The sequence below is a fragment of the Pseudonaja textilis genome, chromosome 2 (assembly GCF_049901715.1).
Source record: "Pseudonaja textilis isolate UNSWEBS1 chromosome 2, rPseTex1.2, whole genome shotgun sequence".
NCBI lineage: Eukaryota > Metazoa > Chordata > Lepidosauria > Squamata > Elapidae > Pseudonaja > Pseudonaja textilis.
In genome coordinates, this window is record NC_141991.1 from 69,181,902 (window position 1) to 69,206,107 (window position 24,206).

The 24,206-nt window shown below is 34.6% G+C and overlaps 1 protein-coding gene across 2 annotated transcripts in view; it reads right to left on the bottom strand.

Annotated features, from left to right (window-relative positions):
- The window catches only part of SGCD (sarcoglycan delta), a 322,572-nt gene that overhangs the window by 268,876 nt on the left and 29,490 nt on the right, over window positions 1–24,206 (bottom strand). For both annotated transcript variants that reach the window (XM_026696668.2, XM_087924232.1), the window contains exon 2: window positions 9,566–9,751. The gene's annotated coding sequence lies outside the window, so the exon portion shown is untranslated. The remainder of the gene's footprint in view (window positions 1–9,565; window positions 9,752–24,206) is intronic.

The window sequence follows — 24,206 nt, forward strand, 5'->3', positions numbered from 1 at the left end:
CATCTGGTTCCTGGCTCACCAGTGCCAATTAAAAATATTTGGAAGGTTCATTAAGTCACCAAATTAATGCTATTGTAATAGTTCAGTAATTTATTTATTATTACTCCATCTTAGTGTACTCATATAAATTATTTTTTCCATCTTTTAATTCCTGCAAAAAGGTAATCAGAAATTGATTTTGGAAGTTTTCAGCTACTTCCAGGATTTCTGCATTATGTTTCTTTTCTCATTTCACACATATTTTAAATGTAGCATTACAATTGGAAATAGATCTAAGCAAGATTGACTTTTAATGCTGCCTCAAATTGAACTTCTTTAAAGTCTTAGCACATCCCATCTTGATAATGATCAGTCCAACAAGCACAGAAATATACAATCAAAAGAGGCTTCATATAGATTTTCACCTCTCTTATTATCTCTGGCATTTGAAAAGGCTAAACAAAGCAACAATGACTTTTTTTTCCATAAGTTTGTGACTATCACTTAGATTTGGCCAAAGTAACAGATGTCACTTAACCCAATAGATTTTTTAATCTTTCACAGCAAGCCAGATATCTTACCTATTTCATGGTTTGTAGGCAACATATTTTTATTAATTCACTAAATTTCACTATCAACTATCTTAGAAGGTGAATATACTATCCTATGAAGGTCTGGACTCATCCTTGTAGAACAGGGAAGCAAAATACTTTAGTACAAGTTTAAATGAATGGTTTATTTTATGAAAACATTTGAGCTGCCTATTATTACTTCTGCTGCTGAGTAACACATTGCTTAGAATTTATCTATTTCAGGTCTTTTGGTGGATCCACATTCCGTTGCTGCTCTTAGTGTAGCCAAATTTTGTTTTGGTTGCAAAAGCAAACAACCCTTTAGGTCGAATCCAGAATTTTGTTTGGCAGATGTAGATATGGTGGTGGTAGATCTGCTTTGTTATGTCACATCTTGCCTTCAGTCTGTTTTGTTCTAAGACAGTAATAAATGCTACTATTACACTATAAAATGTCTATGCATAATCATACCAATGAAATGTAGATAGCCTTCAGGTCAATATGTATTTATTTCACCTGTTTGTTATCTTCACACTGTCAAGATAACAAAACTCCCAGCAGCAATATCAAAATGATAAATAAGGAGACTATATGGAAACTTTCTACTAGTCACATAACAGTAGATATCAGCCTAGGGTGGAGTGGGGTGCAGTAAGAATCTGCAATTCCCAGAAATGGAAGTGATATATCTAACCAAGGGGGCTTTTCAAATAGTTATACTTTGCTTTCCTAGTTTCTCTTCAGGAAATCTTTCCCTGGAAGCAGTTTGTGGTAATTGCCCTGTGAGGTGGCATCTTTCCCACAGAATAGTTTGTGGAAATGGGCCTTTGGGATGGGAGGAAATGTCCAACTGAGAAACCTTCATGGTGGTTTTTTTTTTTTACTGTCTTCCTGGGTCTTCCAACAGATAACTACATTTCTTCATTAAAGTGCCATTTATACCTCACTAATATTTAGTGCTTTAATAACACCACAGTGGTAATATAGATAATTAGGCAGTTTGCAAGGAACCTACGATCTGTAATGGGTTGACAATTATTTTTGTAATCCTTAAAACAGCAGGTTCATCCAGGGATAGAACCATTCACTTATGTAATTAAGTTTAGAGCCAACACAGTATCTGTCAAACATTTTAATAACATTATGTTTTGCCATGAGCTTCCAGTTTTGGGGATTATTGTGGGGCAAATTTAAAAAAATCCTTATTCTCTCTTTCGAATTTTAATTTCAGAAATTAAACTTTTGGGAAAGAGTTTCTTGTTTAAAAGGATCTGACAGTCATGAAAACAGAAACACCTAACCTATGCTTTTATAAATTTTAAAAGTGGCCCCAATAATGAAGCACCAGAAAATGACTTTGTGGCATATTTGTCAAAATAACTCATAGAAGAAGGAAATCAGTTTTGTGTAATCATTTTTTATTAAAAATATACAAAAAATAGCTGCCATTGTATCAGCCAATCATCCATGTCATAATGCATTTTTTAAAGATCCACCTACACCATTCTACAGTATATTTAATGTATCCCATAGGAAATGTTCTCTGTATACATGGATTTCATTCTAGCTGTCAGATTTAGAAAAGTTTTATACTGCATGAAATTCTCCTCTAGAATACCTTTCAAGAGTTGCTTGGGGAAATACCAAGACTGCAGTACAGCAGTCTGGAATTAAACATATCTAGGAAATATTTTTAATATAGTGGCCAAACAACTACTTGATTATCATTACATAATTTATTGATGGGTATATTTTATGCTTATATTAGGATTAGACTTTTTTATTTTCAATAATGTATTCAACAAAAGCCATTTTGCTGATCTTTTTGAAAAAAAATTATGCATAGATATATTAATTATCATACATTATTTTTTATTATATGACAAAGTGATGGATTGGGTGAAAGCTTTATAAGGACAAGTTGATTGGAATACATTGAAAATATGATACGATGACAAGATTAAGCATGAAATCTGCTGAAACTGTAACTTGGTACAAAAAAAATTAAGACCCATTATTTCAATAGTCAAGTCTAAATAATTTGACATATTAAACACTGTGAAATACTATGCTGTACTGTGGAATAAGAATGAAATACCAACTTTATAATTTAACATTTTACTTGTACAATAAATGCATATATTTTAGCAGTGAAGTAATTATATATGCAATACAATTTCATAGTATTTGAACAGGTTTTTAACAGTTCCTCAAGCAGAGGTAGAATGATCATCCTTCAGTGCTATTCTAATGGAATCTGTATGGATCAGGGAGTAAATTAAGATGGTTTCTAAGATCTCACCAACTCTGTTACTTCATTATGAGTAATATGATCAGTAAAGGTGGAAGAAATCTATTTTAGTAAATATGACCTCATTTATTTGGGAGCCTGATAAGCATTACAATGGTTCTTCTTTCCTTATAGAATCTAACCTTAAATAAGCCACATTGAATTCATAATCCAAGCAGTCATCAGAAGAATAAGGCTATTACATTGTCACCAATGGTTCTTCCCATTAGTTTATCAATTCATATCAGTCTTTGACTTGTCCCTGTCTCTCAATTTTAAGCTCAAGAGAGTCATTACTCCTGTCTTCCTACAAACATAAAGTTCTATTCTGCAGTCTACAACGATGACTTCAACTATTGCAGTAAGCACCTGGCTGAAACATTAGCATTTTATACTATCACCCCAGTTTTCATAGAAATTTATATGCATAAATAAGAAATTTTGACAGCCAAGCTATTTGTATCAAAGGTGAAAATGCTTTGCAAAATAGATAAAAAGACAGCAGGTACTGATTTCTTATTTGGAGGGGGAGAAGCAGCAATTCCTTGTTAAAGTTAAAATATTCAGGAGCTGCCATAACTCAGAAAGAGGACATTGAATTATGAATTTTGTAAACTTCTATTAGTCAACTGGCAAAAGTGCTGATCAGGTTAATATTTTCCCTGTTCGCTTGCAATATTCTGAGGTTAGTGGGAAGGAAGACAAAGACATTCTAGAAACATTGGAGATGGAAGCAGTACGATTCAAGTTCCTTGGCATGTGAACTTTGAAAATTTCAGTAGATACTACATTGTAGGGATATTCCATATGCCATGGTTTATTTAAAAAAAACACATTTGTTTCATAACCATAAGGAAGCAATTAACATGCTAGTTTTATTATAGTGTATTTGAAATCTAAAAGTTAACTCTCTAATAAACCCACAAAAGAAGGAATCTAATCTTCTACTATCAGTTCCCAACATGGTAAAGTATCACTGATGTGATATCACCATTTCAATATATATATATATATACCCAAATTGATTATTTATTAGGGAAATAAAATACTTTCTTTAAAACAATCCATAGGGAACCCCATAGCTAATGTTTACATCTTTTAAAATAGCCTATGAATAGAAAGAATGTGAAAAGAGACTGCCAAAAGTAGCAGATAGCTTCTGCCTTTTAGGATCAGCCCTCAATAAGGCTAGTACTTGGTAGAGCAGATATGAAGGCCTTGGAAAAGATATTCAAATGCTGTGATATGTCTATATGGAGAAAGATCAGAGCAAGTCATGCCATTCCTATGACACTTTATGGAAGGAAAAGTTGGACTTTGAAGAAACAGGATAGGAAGAGCATTTGAATTTTGGTGCTGGAAAAGCCTCCTATGAATACCACAACAATCAAGAAAACAAACTACGCTCCAAACAAATTAAGCCCAGAGTTGATTATTACTCAAGGTACAAATGATCAGGGTCAAATTATCTTACTTCAGACACATTACATGAAGACCTAACTCTCTGAAGAAGTCCCTAATGCTGAGAAAGGTGAGAGGAAAGAGAAGAAAAGAATGACCAGCTACAAGGCAGACAGATTCGGTTAGAATGCTGATAAGTGCACCATTGCAAGATGTGAAAGACCAGTTTAAGTACAGATCATCATAGAGATAGATTATTTATTTGGTCACTAAGAGTCATCAGTGTTAGGAATGATAGCTACCTAACAGTTGGGTTGGAAATATATAAACCAGGCTAGTAATTTAATACTGTCTCTTTAAGAGAATGCTGTAATTGTGATTGGCTGAGGTTCTTCCAATAGCCATAAGATAGATCCAGAAACCTGGTTTCTTTCTCCTTGCATTTTTTGTTTTTGCCATATTGCCTTATCGTCATTTTATTTGGATAGTTGTGAGTCTTGCAACTATTAGTAAACTCCGTTTACTGAACTTTGTTTATGATACTTGACTTCATTTTTGGATTATCCCTGGACTGATATGAACTGCTTTAACCGTGTATGATTTGGACTGTTTTTTGGACTTCGTTTACCCAATTACTAGAAGTAAAGCCTACATTTTACTATTCAGTGTATCTGTGTACTAGTTGTGTGTTATTCAACGTCACTCTCACTACGTTTCCCTGAGTGCATTCATTCTCCTAACGGGGAATACCTCAACAAACAGCAACCTAATGGCACAAAATTAAAAAAAAAAATTCCTTGGCATTTGACTTGGTTTGCCTTTCTTATTCCTACTGTTTCTTTGCATGCTCCCTGCTTAGTAAATTTGCTTATGCATGTATGAAACTTGGACTGCAAATTATAATCAAAGAAAACTCAGTAGATTATTTACAATCTTAAATAAAATAAGCACTCCCATTTGTTCCAAGAAAAGGAATGCTAAGTGTTGTAGCCATTCTTTATTCCTGCTCTTAATCAGTTTGATTGGCTTCTCTGTACCATTTCCAACTTTGCAGTATCCTTTTAAAGGTGATTAGAATTCTACATAACATTCCAACCAGAGTCTCATCACATATTACTATAATGACATTATTTCATCAGCAATTCAATCTTCAGTTGTCTTTGCAATGATTCAAAAGTGGGAGTTTGCCATTTTCACATTTTTTTTGCCATTTTCACCATCTTATAATACCAAGATCTCTTTCTGGGTCAATCATTGCTACATGAAATTTTACTGAAGTATAGGTAAAGTTAAATCTCTTGGAATTACTCGATTCTCTTTCTTGAGTTGACTCCTAATAGTAAACATGGCCACTTATTTTTTATTTTATTTTATTTATTTTATTTGGTTTGTCAATTTCTTACAAGATAATAGGTATAAGTAAAAACATAGTTATGAATACATGGATACATATAAGAAAAATAAAAAGAAAAGAAAAGAAACAATAGGATAGGGATAGTAGGCACGTTGGTGCGCTTATGCACACTCCCTACAGACCTCTTAGGAAAGGGGTGAGCTCAATAGTAGACAGTCTGAGGTTAAAGTTTTGGGGGTTTGGGGAAGAAACCACAGAGTCAGGTAGAATATTCCAGACATTGACTCTGTTGCTGAAGTCGTATTTCCTGCAATCAAGTTTGGTGCTATTAACCTTGAGTTTGTATCTATTGTTTGCTCTTGTATTGTTATGGTTGAAGCTGAAGTATTTATTGACAGGTAGGACATTGCAATCTATGGTTTTATATACTATACTTAGATCAGACCAAAGGTGGCATATTTCTAGGTATTCTAGTTCTAGAATTTCAAGTCTGATGGCATAAGGTATTCTGCAACAAATAGAGGAGTGGAGAACTCTTCTTGTGAAATATTTCTGGTCTTTCTCGACTGTGTTAATATCAGATACGTAATGTGGGTTCCAGATTGATGAGCTGTATTCAAGTATTGGTCTAGCAAATGTTTTGTATGCTCTAGTTAGTAGTGTAACATTAGCAGAGAAAAAGTTATTTAAGATTAAGTTAACAACTCTTAATGTCTTTTTGGCTATGTATGTGATGACCCGTAGTCTCTCAAAATACCCCCAAACCCAAAACATACATTAAAGTCTGGTAAGGCCTTCAACTTAACTTAGGCACAGTTATATGTTTTATTAGGCACAGTTTAAAGTCACAAAAGTAAATAATGAGGCAAAAAGAAAACCAAAACAAACCACACTGAGGAGAGTTCTGAAGCAAGCCAAGATAACTAATCATAAACTTCAGGAAAATAACCGAGGAGAGTCCATGGGAAGAACGCCAGCAAAGATAAACCTCTTTCAAAGTAAACACTATACTGTGACTCCAGCAATTCTGACTGCGTAGTTACAAACTTATATACATAGCTCCTAGCTGCAAGCCACGAGGAGGATCATGGTAATCTCCTCCTGAGTAGACCTCACTTTTCCCTGACCCTCTCCTCCCTGCATGACCTAGGATGGATAGGGGATGGGCCTGGGTCCTCCTCTGATTGCTCAGCTGGCCTCTGCCCTTCCCCAGCCTCCTCCACCACCTCTGGAGCCACACTCCCGCTCCCTGTTGGCTGTTCCTCCTCTTCCTCAGAGTCAGTTTCCACCAGGGGCATGACAATGTAGTTACAGTGGGCTCCAGCACTCAGATCATTGGAGATGAGTACTCCAAGATCATTGACAGAGTTTGGATCATCAATTAGGTCTTGACTGTTCAGCCTGTATCTTATTTTCTGATTTTTTTTGCCAATATGTAAGACAGAGCATTTATTTGTTAAGATTTGAAGTTGCCATTTGTTTGACCATTCTGATACATAGTCAAGCTCTTTTTGAAGGGTAGCAGTATTGTCTGTGGTGTTGAATAGCTTTACATCATAAGCAAAGAGAAAATATGATCACAGAGGTCATTTATGTAGAGTATGAAAAGAGTTGGTCCTAGAACACTGCCTTGGGGTTCACCACTGTTGACAGGTACAGAATTTGATAGGATGCTCCCAATTTTGACCATTTGTTGTCTGTTTGACAGGAATGCTTCTATCCAGTTATGCAGGCGTCCAGAGATACCGTAAGATTTTAATTTTAGGAGTAGTTTGTCCACTTCACTGATCAAGCCTACTTCATATTTACATTACAGTTTAAAAGCACCAATTTCTGGAGGAATCCCTCTTTGCATAACTCTTATGTATGAGGATTGCCCTTTTATTCCTCTGCTTGCTATTTTGTAACCATTGCCAATTTATGAAAGCACCTTTCGTCTTCTCACACAGCTGCTGAGTTTCCTCAGGAATCTTTCTTGTAATATAGTGTGAATATGCAGTGAATTAATATTTTATGATTTCTAATTTTGTTTTTTACATAGCCTAAGTAACAAGTAGAAAGAATAAATGTTTTAAGTAAATTGACAATATTCCATTGATGAAAAGTAGATTTTTCTCCTGTTAGAATAGTGCAGCTTTCTAATGGATTTTCATCATCAGCTGAATATTGGGAATACAAAATGCCTTAATTTAAAATGTTAACAAGAGTTTTTTTTAACATATTTTTAAAAATTCTATTTATTCCCCCCCCTCCCCAAAAGAATACAGACAAAATGAAACCTACTTTAATGCACAAGTTATGGGAGAGGGGCAGTCTGTTACTCTCAGATGTCTGTTAAATAAAAAAGGATAATTATAACTTTACATCAATTGTAAACATGCAATAGTTTACAGTAAATATGATGTAGAAATAATATAAATATAATATATGAGCAGCAGTAGCGCAATGGTTAGAATGCAGTACTTCAGACTATTTCTGCTGATAGGCTGCCTGCCAGCTTAAAGGTTGCCTGCCTGCAATTTGGCAGTTCAAATCTCACCAGGCTCAAGGTTGACTCAGCCTTCCATCCTTCTGAGGCTGGTAAAATGAGGACCCAGATTGTTGGGGGCAATATGCTGACTCTGTAAACCGCTTAGAGAGGGCTGAAAAGCACTGTAAGGTGGTATATAGATCTAAGTGCTATAGCTATCTAAACTTTTCTTCATTTACCCCTGAGGACTTCAAAGACACAGTCATGAAGGTACCTTTGCCTTTTACTAGAGTTGTTTTTAACATCCAGTCTGATATTTCCTGATGTGTTCATTTATTTATTATATTTTAAACTACCCAATAGTCAGATATTTCTCGGCAATTAACAACAAAGCACACCAGAAGAAGAAGAAAAAATTCAATTAAAATTAAAACATAAATCAAACCAAATAAATATACAAATGCCACAGAAACTAGGTAGCAGCAACAAGGTCATCATGAAAACTTAAAACACACAAATTCAAATATGATTACAATATGACAAAAGTGCCACTGAGGCTCTGACTTTTCAGAGCAGCTAAATTGGGTAGCTAGTGCCACTTAAATGGGTAACAGGAAGGAAAAGGCATCATTTTTAGCCTCTCCCTTTTGAAAACTTGGAGAAATGTTAGAGCCAACACCACTGCCATCACAATTCACTTTAAACTATTGGATCACTCCATGGGGACCTCTCCAAACATAATATTCAGGCAATTAAAAACTGAAAGATGAAATACATTTCTTCCTAATGATCCCATATTTTTTTCAGAGGGTTTTAAACATACTTATAAGATTTTTAATTACTTCTGTGTCACATGCTGTATTTCTAGGGTTTGGTTATACATTTACAATGGTAGCACCACATGTCTTGTAAATAATTTATTTATATTATTCAGCAAAACACAGCTAGTTTTAGATAACAAATGACTAATTTGTTCTGTAGAAATAATATGATCCAAAGCAAAGATGTAGATTTAGCCTACAGTGCAAATGCTAGAATAACTAGCTTGCCTGTGCAGTGTAATTTCCTGTTCCCCAAAACCATTAAACATACCGTGCTTCTTCTCTTATCTCTTTCTGTCCAGTCAAGTTCTGTCTTACTTGATATGCCACTGCAAAGCTAGTAGAATCTCTCATATTTAAAACACAGCAGTGTTGCAATAGAACAAGATATTTCCTTCAAGGTCAAGAAGGAAATAAGATCAAGATAACAAGCGATAACTGTGCTATGTTCTGACTTTCTTGCTTATAAATATTCAGAAAGCATTGGATATTTGTTTTTCAGATTATAAATGCATGCTTGTAGCTGTTGAATACCAATCAAATCAACAGATAATCTAATACAAGTATAGTGCATTAAATATTACTATATAAATGATTAATTAATAACAGCTACAAGCAAGTGATTAAGATTTTATCTTAAACAAAAAGCAAAAAGTTAATCCAAGCATAAGTGTATACCTTGGCAAGCCTGATGGTTCAGAGTTGTTGATCCAGATTTTGTTTTCAGAGCAACATCGGAGTGAAGACAAATGATGTTCCTCAGGTTACTACCAATGAGAATCAGTCTCGAGTTCCAGAAGCTCGATCTTCTGTGTTTACACACCCATGTGGCTTTGCCTGAGAGGGACCATAAGTCTTCTAATTCTTTATGAGTCATAGAAGGGGAGGGAGGGAAAGAGAGAAATTCTACAGTCACTTGTTTGGTTGATTCAGAATAAAACATAAGAAAGCATCTGATGGAATAAAATGTCACACAAAGAAGAGCTTCTGATAATCCATCAGAGGTGACACTTTTTCAGAATAATCTTTGAATTCAAGAATTTGGGTGCAGAACTATTCAAATTTTCTTTAATACTTTTTTTCCTGTGAGATAATTACAAAATGAACAGAAATGGAATCCTACTTTATTGTAATTTGAAATGGCAAGTTTAAATTGACATCAATATCAAATCTTCAAATAATATGTTCAAAACAAATGTGTATTGTTCAAATTACAGGTGTAAAATTTAAAACCTAAACAGAACAATACAATTTCATGCCTTGTATGATATGATTTTTCTGATACTTTTTTTCAATTAAGCATAGATAAGCACAATGCATTGGGGACATTCTGAGAGAAAGAGACTCCCATGTGCAAAAGATACAAATGCAAATAGAAGGCAAGAAGACATAATTTACAAAGGATGGAGAATTTCTCTTAGGCTTTTTTGTAATTGCTGTGAAATCATAAATCTAATTTTTTTTCCTAAGTAAACTTCTTAAAAATGTTCAAATGTGATATATTAGTATTGTAACCCATTGTTCATTATATTGCAGAAATATAGTATTCCCAATATTTGTAGTACCTAACTTCATCAAAAATGTATTTGCCTAGAAGACCATAATGCTCGGAGATATATACCTTTCACTTAAATTCCCAATTAAAAAGTTGTTCCTTATAACAGCATTGATAAAGCCTTAAACATTCTCTCCTTTGGAGAGAATTGGCTTAGTTCACTCTGATCTATCATTAGCTCTCAGAGAAGAACAAAGGATAAGATATGCCCAATACTTGACTTTGATCTGCTTCAAGAGAACTTTGAACTGAAACCACATGTTTTTGAGATTGATCTGCAGAAAGATCTGAGCTCTTTGCTCTTTGAGCTGTTTATGTTGGGCTTGTTTGGAAAACCCTTGTCAGCTGCTAATTTCTTTTGCCAATATTTTACGCCTGAATCATAGAAAAATCTTTCTTCCAAGATATGAGGTCCTGCCATCATGAAGGGAGATTCAATAGTACTCCTCTGAAGTGTCTCTTTGTGGATCCCTGAGAGAATAAGTAGAATCCGTTTCATAATATGCTTCTTCATTGTCTGGTCTAGTGTGAGGATGTACCTCTACTAATCAGTTATCATGAAATCTTGAAGGATAATTTTTTTTCTTTTTTTTCTTAGTTGAGAGGTTAGTGTCAATCTCCAAAAAGGTTATATTTTTTTGCTGAATTGCCATTGTAACCCATTGTTTAATACAATAGTTTCTACTGCTTATATGAATTACCCAATCATGCAGATTTTGTGTTGGAGTATATACTGCTGTCTTTCTAAATAATTGTATCAATTGAAATGGTGATACAACTAATTATACAATAATGGTACAAATAACTGATGATAGAACTATAGTTAAAGCATTCTCCAATTATGCTTGTTAATGCAATTCCATTTCTGAATAAAACTAGGGAGTATTTATGCATCAAAAGTTTTCTATAAATACCATCAGCAATATAATCCCTTTGTCAGAGTTCTGGTAATCAAACAAAGGTCCTTCTACGAGTAAATATGAAACAATAGAATTCTACCTCCTCCCACTCATCAACTGCTCACTCACTTGCTTCTTCATAACAATCCAAGAGACAAGTAACTTCAACTTGTGTTCTTCAACAAAATGGAATATCACTTCACATTAACAAGGCAAAGGTTATGCAGACAAATTTGGATGATGCTGTATTGTTGCAGAAATATTTCATCTCCCCAATACTAATGGTTTATATTTTAAAACAAGTCTTCTGCATCACAAATTAGAATGGAATCATTTTTTCTTGAACATGAAGACCAATCAAACTAGTTAAACATGCTTTAATTCCAGATCTAAAACCACTGCTTCAAATTTGAAAAAAAAAGTTTGCAGTTATGTTCTCTGTATTCCACTGTGCTTTGCAATTCAGTGTTTTACTCTCATTTTTCACCCACTAGGGTAGTGCAGGTAAAACAGAGAAGGATACTCATTTTGCCAAAGTTTCTGACAGTAAGAAGCCAGAGGGTGCATTTCCACCCCCACAAGGAAGAATAAGGGAATTGTATTTTTATGTTAGAGGCAACGTAGGTTTTATTTCCAGCTATTATTGGGCCCCAGGCCAGGACTCCTAATGAGCTTTTCTGACTTTGAACAATTGGGCATACTTCTCTTTCAGTTGTGGGCTTGGGAAGAAGAATTCTGTAATAAAGTGATGAATTTTGTTCATTATTTCCACTGTATATTCTGCACTGTTTTTAAGCATCTTCTGCCTTTGTAAATTACTATCCCTTCAGATGAAGGAATATTATTCAGAGAAAATACAATATATACAGAAAGAGTAAAATACAATACAATATAGATGTCTGCCCTAACATCATTTCTCCACCTGATCCTTTCTTCTTCTTTCTTTACCCACACACTTCCCTCTTTTAATATCTTATATCTGTGTTTTTTAAACTTGGCAATTTAAAGATGCCTAGACTTCAACTTCAACCAGACAGCATCTATTATCCACCTGATGAACACTTTCATTCATTCTTTCTTTCTTTCGACAAAACTTTACTAAATTTCAATAAAGTATAAAATGCAACAAAGCAAAAAAAAAGAAAAAGGAAATATTGGGGATTGCAGACAAAAGAGGGGGAAGCTTTAGAGATAAGTAATTTTCAATTTTCTTCCATACAGATAAAAATCAGTGAGTCTTTGAACTATAATAAACCACAACAAACAATAATTCTATTATTATAAACAAGTCTAATCATCAATACCCAAGGTTTTCATTTCTTTCAGTTTCAATCAAAAAATTCAAGAGTGGTTTCTAAGTAGAAACCAAGTTAGATAAAGTCTTTTCTTTAATCACTGAAGTCAGTTTTGCCCTCTCCACCATTAATTTCATTAGCCATTCTTCTATTATAGGTAGTCCTTCCATCTCTGAACTTAGAGAAGTCTTATCTCTAAGAACAAAGTTCTATTTTGTTTTTTTTCAATTTATTTGTCCACACATAAAACTTCTGGCTTTAGTTGTACATTCAGTTCAAGAATTCTCTGTCTTAAAATACATATCTGATTTCAATAAGTCTTAGCTATCTTACATGTCCAGCAAAGATAATAAAAATTGCCTTTCTCCTTCACTCTTTGTTGTATTCATTTTCAGTGTCCTTTCATTGTCTCAAGTTGGCTATGTATAATATAGAGATTGATTCTATCTTGATCTTCTACATTGTATTCTACTGATTTTGATTCAGCCCAAAAGACTTTTCTATATATTTTTGTTGTATTTTCTCCATTTGTTTCCAGGGCTCTTAGATTGTTCCATTCTTCTTTGCCCTCAGTTTCAGAAGACTGATTGGTAATTAAGTGACTGGTGCCCATTTATTGATCCCATTGCAAGGGTTGCCAATTTTTACTTCATGACATTTGAAGGATGACAAGGATGAGAGGTGGCTGTGCTCGTGAATCATCACTGACTAAAAGACAGGCAAAGGATTTCTCCCCTTAACCATAAAGTGCTGTGGCCTGAAAAAGTGTGATAATTTTTCCCCTTTCTATTTCACATCAACCTTAAACAGCTGAATGTTTTTATTGGTCAGTTTCGGGTTCAGTATTATCTAACCTGAAAAAGGGAGCTAGAACTGATTCTAAAGGAGACCAAACTCATGGTAAAAGATAGAACAAAATGTCAGCATTCCAGAAAGCATCAACTCCAATCAATAACTCTGAGACAGACATCTTCTCAAAGATTCCTTTTATTAGAGTAGTAAACTGGCACATCTGAGAAATCCCGAATCTGAAAGTTCCAGGTTTCCCTTCAATAAGTAAAAAATTACAAATCCACCCCCTGCATCCTTCATTGCATCACATGCCCCAATCACCATGCCTCCCAACTTGAGATGTCCCCTCAACCACTTCTCAGCCAGGTCCAGAAATAATATGACCTTGACTTAGAATAATAATAATGCTATTATGTCTAACCATATACACTCCAAGAAATTCTCCCCTCCCATTTTCCCAGGATCAAGAATGTGGCAGTGTGGAAGCATCTGGTACTAATATGCCTTCTAAAGCTGACACAAAAAATCATTAGCATTGACAATAAAGATACTGAAGTGGTGTAAAGTAACAGGAAGTCAAGAAATAAGCTATAGACTACCACTTGTATGTAGAGTAGTGATGAAGGACCTGGAAAAGATATCCAAATGTCATCATTTTTATATAATTACAAAGAGTAGAAAAGCAACGGCTTTCCTGTGAGAGTCCATGGAAATGAAATTTGGACTTTGAAGAAGTAAGATTGAAGCTTTTGAACTTTGGTGTTAAAAAAGACTTCGGCAGATACTATGGATAACCAAGAAAAAAAAACTGGAGGAACTCAATCTGAAGTTCTCATTCAAGGCACAAATTGTCATTATATCTTAGATATATAGGCAAAGCTCTAGATACCAGGAGAAAACTCTAATGCTGGGAAAGTTAGAAAGAAAAGAAGAGAATGATTAACAGCAAGTCAATACAAGTTTTTTTTTTTTAAAGTAAAAAAAGGTGGGTGGATTCAGTTACACTTGAATGGCCAAGTTGGGGACAAACCTTCCTGGAAAGAATCTATTTATGTTGCGTTTCTAAGGGATGACATCAACCTGAAGGTACAAAATCAATCAATAAGTCAAAATTGTCATACCTAAGAACTTTTCTGCCACCTCATGTCAATCACTGATGAGTCAAAATAACATTCATCAGTAAAAAAGAGAAACAGTATATATATTTATACATTTTATGTAAGTGAAATGGGTGTGAAGCAGTTTAAAACAAATTATAAATGAATATACATAAAGTTTCTTTGTGATTGTGGAATGAAGCAAGCACAAATCTTGTAATAAAAAAGAACAGAATTAATAACTGAATGTACATACTAATGAAAAGTTTTCTATGCATTCTCCAGAAATATTTAGATTAGATTAAATTAGATTTATTGTCTGATGGTCAGTATTTACAGATGTTACTATAATAGTGTTTCTTGCCTCTTCTAAAAATTCTCTGACATTCTTTATTAAATTCCTTGGTGATATTTTTGTTTTTCTTAGCTTTGGATTTCTCTTCTTTACCATTTCCATTGTAAGTTTTGACGTCTGGTTTGGGTTTTTTTTTCTGTTTCTTTATTTTTTATATTTCCTTTTCACATTATTTCTATTTGTAGATTATCATAAAAGATGAAAACTCTAGGTATGGGATTCCCTATGTGTCTCTAATCTACAAGGAAGGAAATTATCTGCCCATCCATTCATATCTATTTTTTTTAAAGCAGAGTACTAGCTTTTATGGCAATAGTTCTGTTTTTTTAACCTGAATTAATGCATTTTAACCATACTAAAAGAAACACACAAAGGACAGTATCAGGTATATCTTGCATGCTATTGATTTTCTAAATCCAAGTAACAGGAAGATAACTTATCTCTTTTAACATGGAGTGAGCTTTTGAATAGTCTTTTATTCTTATATTTCCGAAGAATATGCATTGTGTCTGACTTTTTGATATAGAATAATCATAAAGAACATGAAGACAAGATCATAATATTTTCCTTTTCACAAAAAAACGGACCACAATGTCCCTGGTTTTTACTGGCATTGGCAAAAAGATATGTCAGGAATTAAATTAGTAATTAAAAAAACATAGACTGAATTATATGCTGCTGATTCTGTATTTAACTATTATTCAGCCAAAAGGCTTTTTAAAATTTGATAGAATGAATATAGTGATATGATTCAGTGATACTGGATCAATAAAGATGAAACTCAAATGTTGACATGGCACTTAATTGAGGAAGAAAATAAAAAATTGAATTAAATAATGGGGTTTAATGCCACTGCTGAATAAACAAAAACAAAAAACAAACAATACCAATGGAATAGCTGGGAATTTACTTGACAAAATCAACAAACACTTATTTAAAAATAAGTATTCACATCAGGGAAAATATCATGAATATGAACAAAAATTTAAAACTGTGTGGGATATGAAGAAATACATTATTAAAATGAACATTGCACCAAGGCTTACTTTGCTATACTAAATGAGTGCAATAAAAATTGAAAACAAGGTATTAAATGACAAACAAAGACAAGTAAAAAAATGTACGGTCTAATAAATGTGGAATCTGGGTTTTCCTTAACTTAAAATCTTTAGTTGCCCGGATAGAAATTACCATAATTCTAAATCTAGGTGACATCATCTGACACCATGGGTTGAAATATCATCAATATGCTGATGAAACTCAGCTTTACATATCCAACCCTGGTGATTCTGACCCAGCCTTTCATAATGCCTGGAAACTCTCAGGGTCTGGATAGAGTACAACAGCTGAACTCAGACAAGACAGAATAGCTGTGGATGCAAAGGACCTAAGGATCTGGTTGTTTATCATCAATAGTTCTGGAGGTGTTGCACTACCCCCAAGAGACCTGGTGCACAACTCCTGCTCAAGAGCAGATGGTTAGGAGGATTTTTGCACAACTTTAGTTGTGCCCTAACCTGGATTGTAAAGTCCTGGTCATGGTCACTTTTGCCTGACTCATCTCTCAGTTGGATTAATGCAATGAGGCCTACATATTTATTTATTTATTTTGTTTTATTTATTAGATAACAGGTATAAGTATAAGCATGGTTATGAATACATGAAATGAATACGAATAAAAAAGAAACAATAGGACAGGGGTGGTAGACACATTGGTGCACTTATGCATGCCCCCTACAGACCTCTTAGGAAAGGGGTGAGGTCAATAGTAGACACATATAACACTCCTACTGCATGAGCTGCATTTGTAACAGTTTGCTTCTGGACCCAATCCAAGGTTGTTACTTTTAAATCCCTATATGACTTGGTTCTAGGTACCTGAGGAGGTATCTCTCCCCAATGGGATGAGTTCACCCCATTCAAGCTAGCAGAAAATCCTGCTACACATCCCATTTGCTAAGGAATTCCAGCAAAGAAAGAGTGTTTTTTGCTGTAGCCTCAATCTTGTGGACTGTTCTACCACTGGAGGCGAGAACTGTTCCAGCCATTTTGCCTTCTAAAAGGGTATTAATACTTAGCTTGAAACCTAAAGGAGTACTCATTTCTGGAGGTGGTTAATGGGGTAAGAACATCTCATCCCCTGCTGCCCATCACTTAGTTTTGGTTTTTGTATAGTTTTTAAAAAATAATCTGCATATTTTTAATATTTAAATTATTATTTTTTTGTTTTATAACCTTTAAGCCACCCAGTCATGTTATGAGGGAGATGGACATCATAAAAATCAATCAATCAAACAAATAAAACTGATAACCATATAGTCCTCAATTATTAAAAATATTTGTAGTTTTTAAAACAATATATCGCTTACTTAAAATTAAGAAATGAAATAATAACAATTTACACCTAATTCTATTATAACTATAAACTCTCCACTTTATTTTGATTGTGTGGGTTTTTTTCTTTCCATTTTCTTAAAAATGGTTAATAAAAATATAACTATAAAAAGCTTTACATTAAACATGTAGATATACAAAGAAAGGAAGATGCATTTTGAGTCAAAACAGAAATAGCCAGGTACACCACAAGATGTCACTGGTTTGCTACAACAGCTCATTCTTTGCCACATTTCATAAAAAGAAGTTTCAAATAATATTACAAATGATAAGAAACTCTAATTTTATATTCACATGCAGCCTGATGGATAAAAGTATGCTGAAGTTTAAATATTCAGTTGTGTACCTCAGTCAGAAGAAAAGAAAATAATATACATAACACAGGGAAAAACATCAAGGATCTAGCACAAATTCCTGGCTAGAGTTCTACTTGTTGCTACCTAATTAGTAATCTTTATTTATTCAATTTAACCCAACATAATCAGTGAACTTTTGATGTATTGCAATTTGTAATTTGAAATCAAACAATCAGATAGTCAAAAATGACATTCAGAGATAGCCTAAAAACACATTTTAAGCAATCAAAGAAGAATTAATGAGATAGATGCATTCAAAATTAAAAAGGATTCTTAAATAGCTGTGTTTAAACACTTCTCAAAATCTAATAAAGAGAAAGCTATTTGAATTTCACAACTACAAGGTATTCCAAAGCACAGCATCATCACAGAGAAACAGTGTCTGTAGACTAATTCCCTGTTTCTCCTGAACTAACACATTATCCTGGGAATTTACCATGGACAAGTCAAACTAAGGTGGAAGAGTTACTTCTGGAGGCCTTTCCTTTCCAATCTACTAGATTATCTACTTCTTGGACATTCTAGTCTTTAATCAAAGGTTGTGATACTTTCCAGGTCCACAACTTCTTTCAGAGTTCTGCCTCAGAAGAGAAGAAGATGGGATGGACTCTTCAGCCTGATTTTTCATGTGGCCAAGAGCCAGTTTGTTTATCTCTATGACAAGGGCAAACAAAAAAAAACATTTAAATAAATAATTTTTCCTTATTTTTCAGCAAACCTGTTTTCCTTTCAAACTGATATACACTCAAATTGCACAGTTCACTGTTACTATGACTGACATTAAGCCTTTGAAAAACATGATTCTCTTAGCTGAAGTGAAGAGACAATGTGATTTTCTTCGACAATAATGTGCATCAGTGCTACAAATAATTTTGGTTCAGAATTATGAGAAAAGGCTTTTTCAGCCAATTTGCTCAGTACTGATCAAAGTGTTTCCAATCAAGCCAATATTGAACAATATGGCTCCCCTTGCCTTGATTGCTCTTTGGAGTGAAGGGAACATCATGGTTTGTACAATAGCTTTGAGGAAATGCTTTATTTAAGCTTCCATCCAACAAAAGCATCTTTTCAAAGATTTCCAACCCCCAAGCAACATTTCTAATATGTCATTTAATTATGATAAATGGATTTACTTCAGGAGTATCTACTGCCTAATAAAACCACTATTATATGACTGGCATTGCCTTAAAGAAACAAACAATTATTCTGTGAGCTTGGAAATTAATGGTTTCTGTTTCATCCTAGCCATGAAATCACTGGAGGGCATTCAATACAATAATCCACAAAGCAGCCTTTTCTCTTTAGCACTGAAAAAATGGTGTATGCCTGCTTTATGTTATATTATAAAGCCTGGACAGATAATACTCCTAAATGACTTGTTTGGTTGGATGGCAACCAAATATGATCAAGGCAATATATGAACACTTCCCAACTCATCCTTTATAAAGCTTTTTCAGCTGAAGCAGGTGAGATTCCTGGGAAGCAGAGAGAGATCTCTGAAGAACAGATGCAGATGATAAATAAATAAACAAACAAGTAAGTAAATAAATATTATGCTGCAAATGCTTTAGAAAAAGCTTACCATATAATGATTCATTACAGAGAATTGTGAGTGAAATATTTAAAACTAATCTATCATCCATTCATAGCATAATTAATGGTAAGATTTATTGCAGAGTGCTTTGTTTCCTGTTTTTCTAATAAAGAAAAGACAACTATACAACCACACAGTCAGCATCAACTTGAGCTCAGCCCATTAGATATGGAAACCTAACGCTTAATTGCTTGATTTAAATTTGGTTAGTAAAAATGCATACTGTAGCATTGCTCACTTAATTATGTTAATTTATATCTGAAAGGCTAAATTTACAAAGGCAATACCATTAATTATTTATTTTGCCATTAAAGCTGAATATGTTTCTCAGCTAATTAGCTTCTTTAAGTCTCCCCCCATCTAAAGAACTTCCAACTTTATAAACTGATCTATATATTAAAAAAACCTACACTGCCTGTCTATATAGCTTTTTCCCCTCAGCTGCTTTTTTTTGTTTACAACAGGAACAAGGTTATAATCATTTCATTGATAAGAATAAGGGCATAAATTCTTAAGCATCATAAGATTAGTTTCTGGATCTCCCTTCCAATAGAAAGGTAAGTCTGACTCTAAAGTTTCTCCATGATGGTCATAAGTTCTGCAACTTGTACCCCTTCCAGTGAGGGTCAAATAGGACATTCTACATGGGGTATTACAGCCAGAGGATTTAAAGCTTCTTCTTCTTCCCTCAACACATGCTTCTAGAAAGGAACGAATATTGTCCCTGATGAATAGCTGGCTTATTTATTTGACCTCTCTGAAAATAATGTTCTCAGCTTGGAAACCATTTTTCTCTGAGGCTTCTGGGCTGCCAGTGCCTGGGAATATGGGAAGGGGACTTCAAGGAATGTTGGAAGATTAGACACAACAACATTCCTTTCTCATAAAGTCATGGGCGTGTTACTCTGCACCTTGAGGGGAATGACTGGGGATAGTCTCCAGTTGGAGTGAAGTAATGTATGGACTATTGGGTACCATACTAGGGAAAACCTGGAACTCTCAGATTCAGATTTCCCCAAATGTGCCAATATGACATCTCTAATAAAATGGATTTTTGGGAAGATTATATTTTAGAAGTCTTTTCCTTTGGAGGTTGTTACTTGGAATGCTGACTTATGGTTATATATATATTTCTTTTATTGGGGGAAAAAAGCTTCACAACTTTTATTGCAGCAAGTCACAGGAAAAGACAGTTCCACTAGCTGTATTTTTCCCCTAATTCTTCAAAACCAGAATGGTCTACCGCTTCCAGTGAACTTAAATGGGACAATTTTGCAAATAGGCATAATACATGTACATCCAAAAATATTTCTATACTCTTCATCAGCTGTCCAAAATTTGTTTTTCTACAGAGGCATTTTTTTCTACTTTCAATCTTTAGGTGCAGTGTTTGACTAATTAAATGCTGATTAAGCTTTCCATGATAAAGCTCAAAACCCTTTTGACATGGGGTTGGTGGGGGAGAACATATGTGAGATGGTCATCTATATAAAGTATGTGTTCAAAAATTACTGAGCAATGGTTTGGTGTTAAGAACATTCTCTGAAAAGAAAAGAAAAAAAGAAATGTTGGGAAAGTGAAGTAGCAGAACATGAAGCAAGATAGTCATTGGTTCCAGGTCAATGAGGGTTAGTAGTAATAAACAGTATCCTAGAGTAATTCCAATTAAAGCCCAAGAAATGTTTATTCTGCATAAATAAAATGAATTCATATCCAGTGATATTCTTGTACTTTCATGTTAAAAGATCTACAGTGTGGGCAAATGCTAATTTTGGAATTCGGGAATAACACAACAAATCTAAAGAAGATAAAACACACTGAAATGAAATAATTCTTATAAAAAATAGCATCTCTGTCTCACTATAGCAACAATCTATCAGTCAGCCTTCTAATTAACACTCAAATATATTCTTAGAAATTAATGGGGTACTGTTACTGAGAGCACTGGTTTCATTAATATTTTATCTTTTATTCTTCATGAGTTGGGTAGCTAGAATGTTCAATGAACATTTATCCAGGCATGTTGATAACAATAAAATCAGAGTACTAATGGCTACAATGATTAACATTGCATTAATATATGAAAAAAAGCCAATTTGCACAGTGTCAAAAATGATACGTTAATCCCATTTGATTATGTCTTTAAATTCAGGAAGCAGCAAAGATATTTTCTCCTCTATACCTCACTATTGCAAACTTGATCCTTGAATGTGAATGGAACAATTGCTAAATTAAACTTCCATTTTGTATCAAAATGGCATTTATTTCAAAAAAGAAAAAAACAGCAAGGTGGCTAGATTCAGATACAGTGGTGATGAGAGTACCTTTAGAAGACTTGTAAGAGCAGATTAGGGATAGATGATCATGGAGAAATCTATCTGTACAGTCACTAAGACAATAAAAAATGACTCAATGGCATAAAGATAATAAATCACTCTCCATGATTAACTAAGTGAAAAGGCGTCACTGTGTATTTGCCATTCTTTGTATCAAGTGTGATCAAGTCTGCCTGAAAAGGGCATACAAGCAGGCAGACAATGTAGATGGTTGACTTAAATAAGGAAAAGGTAGTTACCATATTTTTTGCATTATAAGACACACAAAAAATGTGGGTGGAAATGACTGTGCGTCTTATAGAGTGAATGTTGCCAAAGCCCCACCCACCCATTGCCTTTCACCCTTCAGCCTCTGCCTCCCAGAAATTTGCCTCCTTGCAGCAAACAGCCAGTTTCCTTGCTCCCTATTTTCAGCCTCCATGCGCCCCATTTTTGGCCTCTGCACACCCCATTTTTCACCTCCACTCATCCCATTTTCAGCCCATTCAAGGTGGCAGGGATAGGAAAGGACCAAAAACAGGACACGTGGAGGCCAAAAATGGGGCACATGGAGGTCGAAAATGGGGTGCACAGAAGAAGCGATAGGTGGTGGCAGCAATGGGTGGCGGCAATCCCCACAGTCTGGAACTAATAAGCGGTATTCTGGGAGGTCGATCCAACCGCCAATCAGCTGCTCATTCTAAATCAGGCTGTGCTGAAGCTGACTAGGTTGTTTGCTGCAAATTGCTGGGAGACAGAGGCAGATTTTTCTTGTTTTCCTCCCCAAAAGCTAGGTGCGTCTTATGGTCTGGACTCTGGAGCATCTTATAGTATGAAAAATATGGTATGTCCCAAATGAGTATACACACGAAAAATATAGTATGTCCCAAATGATGTCACACATGAAAATGATTGGGATTCATTTTCAAGAATCCAGCTGCCTCTTGAAAATGCATCTTTGGGGTCTCCACCATAATTCTCCACTATTCAGTCAGAACTGGAGAAGCTTCTTGGATGAGAAGCGAAATGTCGTCAAGGAAAAACAAAGAAAATCCAGTTGCTTTTGGGGAAAAAACATATTTGGGTGTATGCACAGGATTTCACTGCTTCTGAGAAAACAGGTTTTATATGGCTGAATTTCCTACAGATTTATTGGGGAGTACACCACTATTTGGACTACTCTAACACCATTTTACATACTTCATGGACTACTTCCAGGCACAGCTACTCACTGCTAGGATGGGCATTCCCCGGTTAGGACACAAAGATAGATAAATCAATCAATAAACAAGCAAGCTGGCAGATCTATACAGTGTTGAAATGTGAGGGGTACAGCAAAAGACTACTCACAGGCACATCAATAATGCCCCCTTGAGCCATGAGTAATGCCCCTTTGATAATTACCTGCAATTTGGCATGGGGACTTCTATCTTGTTGATGACTGGCATTTCTGTATCTACAGTAGTCTCCATTCTTGGTTGTGTCTGGTTGTTTATGTTCCTTGTAACTAGTTTACTATGGCTAGTTGTCTCTTTTGGTATTGTTTGGTTATATTAATCTTTCTGGAGGAAGGGAAAGTCTGTTTGGTGTATTATATAATAAATTATCAAAATTGCAGATGACACAAAACTAAGAAAAATAACTAGGTTTCTGAAATGAAAGTGCATGTGGGGAGAAAGATGGGGTGATCTGCTTGCCAGTAGTTTAAGTAAAAATAATCTGAGCTTCCTAGTAGATCAGAAGTTGAGACTGAGCCTGCTCTGTGAAGCAATCACTAAAAGGATAATGGTCATTTGGCCATGTATTAACAGGAGCAAGGAACTTATATAACGGGAAATAATTATTCCATTCTACTCTGCCTGAGTAGACTCGTTCACTCTTGATACGTAGGGAAGATCGGAATCAATGGGCTGAAATTATGGAAAGTAGATTCAAGTTACCTACTAGAAGAAATTTCCTGAAAAGAAAAAACATCAACAAGTGGAACACCCAACACTGCATGTCCCCAAACAGGAGCCCATGTATAATACCTTGGCAGATCCTGCTCTGAGTCAGAGGTTGGAATACAAGACACCTGATATCCCTTTTGACTCTGATTTTATGTTTCTATGACCTCATGTGATCAATACTTTTAAACATAAACAGTATGTTTAAAAAAACCTTAGGAATAAAAATATTTTTATTACTCAAAGAGTAATAAAAATGATTAAGGGTGTTTAATTTTCTGCCCTATTTTCTTAAACAGAACATCTTTTGGAAAAAAAACTCGGAGGATTTTTTTCCTTGAATCTGAAAGAACACCTATACAAATGAATATGCATTCTTGTGAAGCACCGGAATAATAGAAATGCAGAGGCTGTGCAATACACTGCAAGCAGATGTGAAATATAATTGGTTGTTCACAGATGATTTATGCCTTTAGAATTAGCAGCTCATTATTTATTGAATATTCATACATTTCCAAAAGGTTCCTCAAAATCCTTCATGGTTTTTTTTAAAAAAAGTTGAATTGAAAACACAGTAAAATTTCCAGATGATGGGATAAAACTTTAAAGACCACAAAACACAAGTCATATAATAAAGTTACTGAAGATCAAAGGCCTGTGAATTTGGGGAAGAAACTATCATTTATGTATCTTGCCTTCAAAATCTTTTTGTTCACCAAAC